Here is a 9,622-nt window from a genome sequence, read left to right on the forward strand (position 1 = left end):
CAGTGTGTAATGACAGCGTCCCAGGGATGCTGATCTCTTGGCAAGTGGCCGGAGCCAGCCGTAAGATGACGGCTGGCTCCGCCCCGGTTATCAGAAGCAGGCTGTTGGCCGGCCGCTCGGCCAGCTTCGGCTTTCACCTTGGCTCAGTCGAGCCGAAGCATATGCCTTTGGCTCGACTGAACCGCTCGGCCGACTTCTGGGGGCTTTACGGGCTATAGTGAATAGCCCATACTGCAGCCCTTCGGTTCTACTGAACCGAAGGGGTCCTGTGGCCGAAGCTAGCCGAAGGATCAGCCGAAGGATCAGCCGAAGCTACGGCTGATACTTCAGCAGCTTAGTGAATAAACCCCCACTATGTCCCTGCCACGGCTGTCATAAAAGGATGTTTTGATCAAACAATTATTTTGGGTCAGTATTTTCTGTAGTATGTCTTGTAGCCAAGAATGGTTTGAAAGAAAACAAAGGTGTAATGAAAATATAATTTGATATGTAAGAAGTTTTGATAAGTAAGTTTTTTATTCATAGCATCAAAAAAGACGGATAGTCAAACAATATGAATTCCTGTCCGAGAAATACAGCATTAACAATTAAAACCTGATATCTAGACTTTACAAAATATTGTAACGTACATTCAGAATTGTATTGCATGCATTTTGGAAAGAATTAATAGATGATTTCTGTAATGGAAGATATTTAAAAGTGAATATACTGTACACCAGTGACCCAGTTTCATTAAAGTAATATTAATTGGCCTCCATTAGTTTCAAGTGCTATATTATATTCTCCTGTTAGTTATTATGTCTTGAGATACACAACACAGTTTTTTTTGATAGACAGTCAAATTAAATCTAAAACATTTTTTTCTAAACATTCAGTGCAAATGATTATTCAATAATAAATTACTGATTTGACTGTGTGTGAAATGTAATGACTATTATAATTGAAGTTTAGTTATTTAAAAAAATGCTTAAACTCTCATGGCTCTCTGGTAACCCAGAAACATTGGTTGTTAAAAATGCAAAATCTAACTCTCCTGTCAAAGTCCAGAGCTGGCCCATCCCCTGCTTCAACATCCTATTGGCCAGCGATGCCACATGTCACAGTGATAGGATGATAAAGAAATTAAGGAGGTGTGGGTGAGCTGTCAACTCCTCCAGGAAATGTCAGAATTGGTATATTGTTGCTCTCTGGATTTTAGGATTCCCAGTACAGTTGGGTATATGTATGAAGATGTTAGTGGCTACAGTTTATTGATGTAGACAGTTCAGTATGTTTAATTAGGCTAGTTGTAGTATGTAACTGTAATTTTAGCAAATCACAGATGTTCTTTAATCCCCTGGGGGCTTGGTAGGGATAGTAGACACTCTGGACATTTTAGGTTAAACATCTGGGAGGCCACTACTAACATGATGTCAACTGGTTCCAAATGTTATAAGATATCTTAAAAAATATCAGTATTGACAAATAATAAGAAAAGTAATAATACTTGTATTTAGATTAAACTAAATGAGCCAGTTTTCATATCCTTTTTTCAAGTTCTAAATATAATTTCATCAAAAAAAGTAAATGTTGAGCTAAGCACAAATCTGGGGATATTATCCATAAACAGGGGATAGTTAGGGAAAATCACATGTCAAATTGACCAGTAGATCCAGATATGGAGATATGGGACAAATCGACATTTCCTGTAAAAGTTGAGTGCAACCTCGTATATTTACCCATGAGGGAGTCTCGGGAGGCAGGAGAAACAAGGTTAAATTTGCCTTTTCAGAGAAATTTGAAATTTACATATTATGTTACCTTGGGTTGTCCACTGGTTTTCAGTGGTTTCAATGGTTTTTACTGGAGAAAACCTCTCCATATGCGTTTCCTCATAGTATGCTCAGTTAAATTTGCCTAAGAATGTGACAGGTTACTTTTACTGTGAATATTGTGAGTGCTGTTCTCTGCACAGTTATCAGGAAAAACATTCTTCTCTACAAACATATACATATACTTGTTAATAGGACATATACATCGTAAAATTCATAAAGCTTAAAATATATTTATATAATAAATCTCTTCAAATACATTTATACTTTCACAGGTATAGTAATTTTTTCAGATAAAAATGCCAAATCAGAGCATTTTTTTTAATGATTTTTTTTAACTCTGTAGCCACTGTGTTTTGTGTTCCTATGAGCCAAAAGAATGCTCTTTGAGTAGATATTGTATAAATTCTTCTCTGGCTGGATATTGGTATTATATATCAATATCCAGCCAGAGAAGAATGTATATTCATCTTTTTAGAATTGTTTTCTAATGGGATTTTCTGCTCTTTGGCAATTTGAATTAGCCAGTAAATTAGATAGTTTATTTGTTAAACATCAGTGTTTAATTAACAAGCTTAAACCTTAATAATATATTTAAATAAATTTAGAAACTTAATTTAGAAAAAAACCACTCACCACTCAGTTCACTGCGAAAATTATAATTTTTGAAATAGTGAGTTTATGGTTGTATATTTCAAGCAGATGTATTTCCATACATTTTGGAACTCTCAGTGCATGTGCTCAAGATTTCAGAGTAGTCAAAGAAATATCATTGGTATAGATCATGCTACAGACTTGCCTAGTTATACAATATGCCATGCCAATGCAGCATGCTAAACTTTAAAATAAACTGTCACATATGAAATGAAAATTGTGAAAGGTCGGAATTCATCCTCACCGTACCCTGAGAGCAGGCTAAACTCTGCTTCCAGGTTTACTGCATGGTAAGGTTTAGGCACTTTCCCAGTGCAATAAACAATGCAATGCAGGGGCCTCTCATTAATGTCAACATTGCAGTTTGGGAAAAAGCAGGTATGTAAAGGCTTCAATTTTGTAAAAAGTAAAAAAGTGGATAACAGTTTTGGGACTTCCAGGGCACATTGAGGAGGGATTTAAAACCTGAAGAAAATGTGTGTATGCTGGTAGCCTAAAGTGTATTTAAACCTTAATTTTTAAAATCATAAGATATTATTGTTTCTTACGCTTGTTCCAGTTATAACTATTAATTTTGCAATATTTCCCTTACTTTCCCTTATTTCAAACTAATAGGCAGATCCCTTGAAATGTGCATTCCCACTGAGTACTAGATGCTGATATGCCAGTGCACCTTGTGCCAGCATGTTCCGCATGCAAGTGCATAGTGGGGCATGCCAAAAGGATACACCTATTACCTCATCACTTCCCACCCTAGCACTCTTTCATTTCTCTTATTAAAAAAAAAACTATTTTTATAATTGGTGTATCCAAAAGGATACACCAATTATAAAAATGGAAGTTAAAATGTAATAATCACTAATTCTATCTTTATTCACTTTCTAAAAAATGAAAAACTGTTTATGCATTCCTCCCAACATAACTGCTTTTGAGCATTGACTTGCACCTATGCCGCAGGTGTGTTAACAGAAAGTCAAGGGTAGTAGTTGAATACAGTAAGTATCAAATATTTTTTAACAAAAAAATGAGCCAAACGGTGTAATTTACATTACCTGTATATGAGAGATTTTTGTTCTGAGGGTTTAGTTATATTTTAGTTTTTTCATATGCAACAGATCTGCTTACTGAGCAATTTTGGGGGTTTAGACACTTAATAATCCTGGGCCACCAGTTTATTTTATGTAAATAAACACAGACCTGACTGTGTTTTCTTCCTTGATGCCTTGCATTAATGGCAGTAGACAAATATTATTTAACAAGGCCATGGTATGTACACAGTAGCTGAAGACAAATGTGTAGATTAATCTTAGCAATAAGCTGTTTCCCAGTGGTTTTGAGTTTGAGATCTACCATAGGTGATGATCCCACTCTAATCAAATCAAATACTGATTTAACAATCCTTCCCCTGTCTTTCTTTCCTTCCATTGTAGAGCCGCATTTTTATTAACCAAAAATAGTTGCTTGAAATGTTGTTATCTTTATCTGCAGTATAAAAGAACAAAAAGCAAACTACTAAACTGAACATTAAAAGGCTGAGCCTATGTATTTTTATTTTATGTTTTTCGTAGAATTGAGCTGTTATTTATGCATATTCCTCTTTAAACATATATTGTGGTGTATTGAAAAATGCTTTATAACAATTATCTTAGATATGTGGCTATTGTATGTTACTGAGAAGCTTGCAGAAAAATACAACTGGGAAGACATTTTACAATGTAAAAGCCCTTGTCTATTTCTCAGTCATTGTTTATTTATAACACAGTTCTTTTATTTTCTGTTTCTCAAATTTTTTCTGTTACTCTTTTCTGATTCATTCTCTTTTCGGGTATAGCAAAAGCTTTGTATCTTCACTGTGTCATCTCTTTCTACCCACCCACTTTCTCCTTTTTACTATCCTTAGTTGTCCTGGTGCCTAAGTGGCACTGAACAATGATTTCCTATTTTACGCAAAAAACATTTTCACTGTTCTAAGAAACTAATAAAGCCCCTTATCAATGTATGGGTTGCTATGATAAAGTGCATGCTTGCTTAGTATATTTAGACAAATATAACTTAGATCAATTTATTTATATTTTTAATCTCATCTGTGTTTTTCTTTAGCCTCTCATTTGAAAATCGGTAAAACTTTGACTTTATTTTAGGGAGCAGTGGTCTCATTAGTGTATTTTCACTCATTCGTTCATTTTCTTTCTCATAACAGAAATGCAATTTTCCTTTTTTCTGTGATGTTCTAGAGTTTTGTTTTTTTCTTTTTGTGTGTCTGTCATTGTGGGCCTTTTTAGTAGTAATGGAGATTTTTTTTTAACTATACATATTTATACTTTTGTAGCTGATTTAAAAGGGAAGATAACTGATAATATGAGTGATAGTAATTTATTCACAGAGTTTAAGTATAGAGTATTAACTAAGTAATTAATTTGAAGTCAGGTTTTGTTTTTTCAATTTTAAAATCACTATTTAGCAAAACATGAATGTATTTATTTTACCACTAAAATTGTATACATTGTGATAATTTTGTATACATATATAACTATATAACAATTGTAGGAATTGTTGTCACTTTTTAGATGGCAAGTTGAGTCTTTAACAGTTCAAATTCATTCCTTATATAAAAAGATTCCATTTACTTTCTCAAACTTTTTCATATCTTTCTGTTTGTGGCTCAGTATTTCAGTAGGTAAAAAGACATCTAGTATATTTGATGCTTTGGGACAACATGCAGATCTCCAGACAGCCGTACAGTTGTTCTACTAATTCCTCGTGGCCAGAAAACCTTTGTTATAATTTATGAATAATCTCAAAATGTTACCTTCACTTCTTATCCATTAACCACAACAAGTGAGAGGAAAACTCTTCAAAGGGAAGGAAATCCCCTGTGGTCAGCAGGGTCATTAGAGCTAATATCCCCATTGGAAGATTTCCCATGTTATTCCTGTTCTGGTGAGCACCCACATTTTGGGATTATCTTTTACTTTGAGTGATAATGGTCATCAGAACAATTAAGTGGTGAATCTCCATAAGACACAGACAGCAGTGAAAACTTGACAGATGTTCTAATTCCTCTCCCTTCTATGCCAAACTTAAAAAAAAAGGTTTTGCTTTAGCTCAACTGTTGACTTAATGATAAATTCTAATTTATTGCTTCTCAAGCTCCCTCTTCAAGGTAGCGATGAACAATGACCTACTTGCAATTTTCGATCCTTATGATTAATGTATACTACATAATTATGTAGCTCAGCTCCTTTGTAAAGGTCCCAGGTAGAGGTAGTTTGGTAAATGTTAATGTATCATACTGATTATAAAATTGGTAAAACAGTACCATTCCCTAATGTGAAGCTTTACTTTTTGCAGTATGCTTCACAGTTAGTACATCAAATCTGTATACATGCCTAGACAGTCTACCAATCTTTGTTAAGAAGTATGACATTTCATAATTTAGAGAAAGCAAAGTCTGCTGAGCACTATTTCAGAATGAGGGACTAGTTGACTTCCCTTTTAAATAGAGATTCAAGTTTCCATTTCATTCTGGTTGGCTTCCACTTCTGCTACTTTCTGTTTCACTTTATTGACTTCTTTTTGAGGGCCTCAATGTTAAAAGGAAGCCCTTGACTTGTAACATACTTGTTTTGCTAGTGACACTGCATGCACATTATGTTTAATGAAACAAAAAGTGTCATACCTGTTTTTTTTCACCTCCTCTTCCCTCCCTGAAAAATGGCTTAAACCTATATTAAAGAGAAAACTTAAAGATGGTGTATAGAACATTAAATATTATGTATGTAATTGGAAGAAGTACACTAATTCTAGTGAAGGGATGTGAAACGCGTTAATAAGAGTCGTTGTCTTTTTCCTCCATTCTGCACTCCTAATGTGGAGATTATTCTTTTCTGTTATTGTTCCATTCCTGTCTCTGACAATTAAAGAAGGTAGGTATTTGTCTACCTCTGCACGTTCACATCTGAAGATGAGCTTGTTCAAACACAATAGCTTTTTCATGTTAATTTTATATTTCTTTTAGTTTTTATTTTACATTATTTTAGTTCTTTTTCTGGTAAATCATTAAGCCTTCTGACTGACAAAGAAATAAAACAGTAGATAAGGTTATACCTAAATAATGTTGCAGTATCTAGCCATAAATATTGGCAGAAATATATGTCTATTGTCTTTCAAAATTTTCTTTTTGTACTTTTTTAGAATTACATACTTTTATGTTTCAGTAAGCAGTGTAATCCTGTATTCAGTATGTCTTGCAGTATCTTAAGATACCCCCTATGTTTTTAAATAAGTGAAGTTTCCTTAAAACACGCCTGCTGTGGGCAATCAGTAGTCTAGCATGTCACCAGTTTCTGTTTTAAAAAATTAGTATGAGACCAATAGCTTTCCAAACAGTAGGAACACGCCTAACCCTATGTTTATACAGTTTCTAGGCGTTATATGTTGTTGGAAGCTTTTTTATTTGTTTTGAGTTTCAGTCTATTGGTGGTTCAAAACAAGCAACCCCTTTAGATGCAGTACTGGAAGAAATATAATATGACAACAAAAAAGAAACATAAAAAGTGATCATGGAGACTAAGCAGTGTGCTTGTGTGTTTGAATATGTGTAAGTATGAAAATTATATCTCTTTAGTATTCTGTTACATTGAGACTATTCTACTTATTCAAAGCACACATAAGCAAATATTTATTTTGTTAGTTAAAGCCTAACTAAACCCAAGAGCAAAAATATAATATATTGCACATACCAATCATTAGATGTGGAGGCTGCATTTGTTTTTTTTGGGGGGGGGGGGTTTTCAGGCTAAGAACAATTTCCTCAAGTACAAAACAATTCCTGTTGATCTTGCCAGAAATGCAGTGTCCTGTCAATTCTGTGAGACGAACTGGGAGCATAACACAATGTTAGCTTTCTTGTGTAAACTACTGATCCCCATCTAACGTTGGGGATCAGTAGTTTCTGACCTGGGTAGTAGCAACCATGACTCCGTACATAGATACAGTGGTGGTAAATGGAAGCCACCCAGGGGCAGGAATGTGTTTTTCACAGGATTACAAGGGGAAAATAAATGAAAGAAGCCCCAGAAAAATTATTAACTATTGCAGCCACCTCATCTAAAGACTGATAAGCTGCAATATCGTATATTTTTTGTTTTTGGTTTAGATACACTTTAAGCATAATTAATTTGATATAAGAGTATTTGAGTTTAGAGGATTAAGCTCCTTTCCCATTTTGTATTTCTTAAATGTAAAATACACTCAATATGACTACAGGTTGCAAAGAGAAATTAGAGGTTATTCCTTAACTGGAATATCACCAATATTATTGGTGATACGGAGCTATGTTCCTAGGAGCTAATGCTTATTTTATTACTTTGACATCACACTGCAGAACACTCTGGTAATGAGGGCCACTCTCATGACAAAAATGTATCTTATTTGTGTATCAGTCAGCGTAGGTCCTCAAATCATCTCTGAATTGGTGCTGACACTGTCCTTCCTTCTGGGGGGTGGCTACTTTTGTTCCCCATGGTCCCTGTGTGAGTTGTAATATAGGCAACGTTCCAAGCTCTCTCCCATGATGGACTACAATCTCATGCTTAGTTAGCTAATTTGTATTAAAGTGTTAGTCTATTATGGGGTGCAAGCTGGAGCGGTGTCAGCACAAATTCAGAGATGATTTAAGGATCTACAGCCGAGTGATAAATAAATAAGCTACATTTGTATTAGTAGTTCAGGTCCTTGAATCCATTGGTAACATTTAACTCCTGAGTTTGTCTTGGTTCTATCACAGTTCAGAACCTCCATGTCTTAGCTGCTATAAAGAGTAGTGTTTGCTCAGATATACAATATCATGTGTTGCCTTGGACACACAGGAAACACTGAGTTTCAAGCAGGATTTGAGGGGAATAGTCGGCAAAGTCTGATGTAGATCATTATAATTTCTCTGAAACAGTGTTTAAAACGAAACACAGAAAAATGTAAGCAGATATCATTAGAGTCTAATTATGATTGGTCAGATCTTCCTTATGAGAAAATGCTAGGTTTTATTGTCATCCCTTTGGGGAGATTTCCCTTCCTTCATGGACAGAAAGTGAGACCAAAATCCCCCACAGGGATCTAGACAGCAATACAAACCTGTCAGAGGTGCTAAGCTTTAACCAATGTTGCAAAACAATACCGGCGCCTTCAAATCCAAAAGAGCCCAGCAGTAAAAATACAGCAACCACGATGGAGGAAGCTCCCACAGATTAGATGGACCACCAGTCTATGAGAAAAGGAACAAAAGAGAGCGCCTCCATAGTGTAAAAATGTTATTTAATAGTAAAAACACGCAGCTCTAAGGCTGTACTTACAACAGTTCGGTAGAATAAAAACCAGTAGAATAAGGTGAGAGGACGGAACCCCTGGCAGGGAGAATCTGGAGCGATGTAAAACACCAGTAACCTCAATCCCTGTGTTGGTAAACGGTTTCTGGGGGCACGCTCCCTTCATCAGAACCAATGATGAAAAAATTGGTTCTGATGAAGGGGGCGTGCCCCAGAAACACCTTAGAGCTGCGTGTTTTTACTATTAAATAACATTTTTACAACCTGCGGTATTCTCTTGGAATTTTCAGAGGCTTGGAAAATTGTAGATCAGAGCAGGGGAGCAGGATTTCCCACATGTTCTAGAATTTCTGGTGAGGGAAGTTAAATTAATAGTAATGTTATATTGCATTTGCACAGTGCTTCAAAGTAGTATTTGCAAAAAATACTTTCATGTTTGACGTATTGTAAACCATTTCTTTTGCACCTTAGGGGACTGGTTTATCTGATGCTAAAACTGACCATACACTACTCGAATTTCAGCTGATTTCTGCTGTGGAAGGCCCTATTGGCTGTACTTGACTGAACAAAAGTAATTTTTTTCTAAACTTCTGTTTAAGAAGCTGGGTAGAAGATTGTCGGCCAAACAGTGACTGCATGCAATCTGACTGCTCAGGTATTCAGCAGCTGAGGGTTCTGCCAGCTGCTGAATACAATAGCTGGCAGGGAGAATTCTTCATCCACGCTGTTTCGCCCTATGGGCTGAACAAGATAAATCTAAGGCTGTATAGTCATAGTGTAACAGCTGCTATGTCAGTTACAATCTGAGATTTCTGTATGAACAGCGGTAATTTT

At 35.5% G+C, this 9,622-nt stretch overlaps 1 protein-coding gene across 1 annotated transcript in view; it reads left to right on the plus strand.

The window, feature by feature from the left end:
* SRRM3 (serine/arginine repetitive matrix 3) overlaps positions 1–9,622 on the plus strand; it is a 211,495-nt gene that overhangs the window by 187,622 nt on the left and 14,251 nt on the right. The gene's annotated exons all lie outside the window — the stretch shown is intronic.

The sequence above is a fragment of the Nanorana parkeri genome, unplaced genomic scaffold (assembly GCF_000935625.1).
Source record: "Nanorana parkeri isolate BGI_ZX_2015 unplaced genomic scaffold, ASM93562v1 scaffold1673, whole genome shotgun sequence".
NCBI classification, from domain to species: Eukaryota; Metazoa; Chordata; class Amphibia; order Anura; family Dicroglossidae; genus Nanorana; species Nanorana parkeri.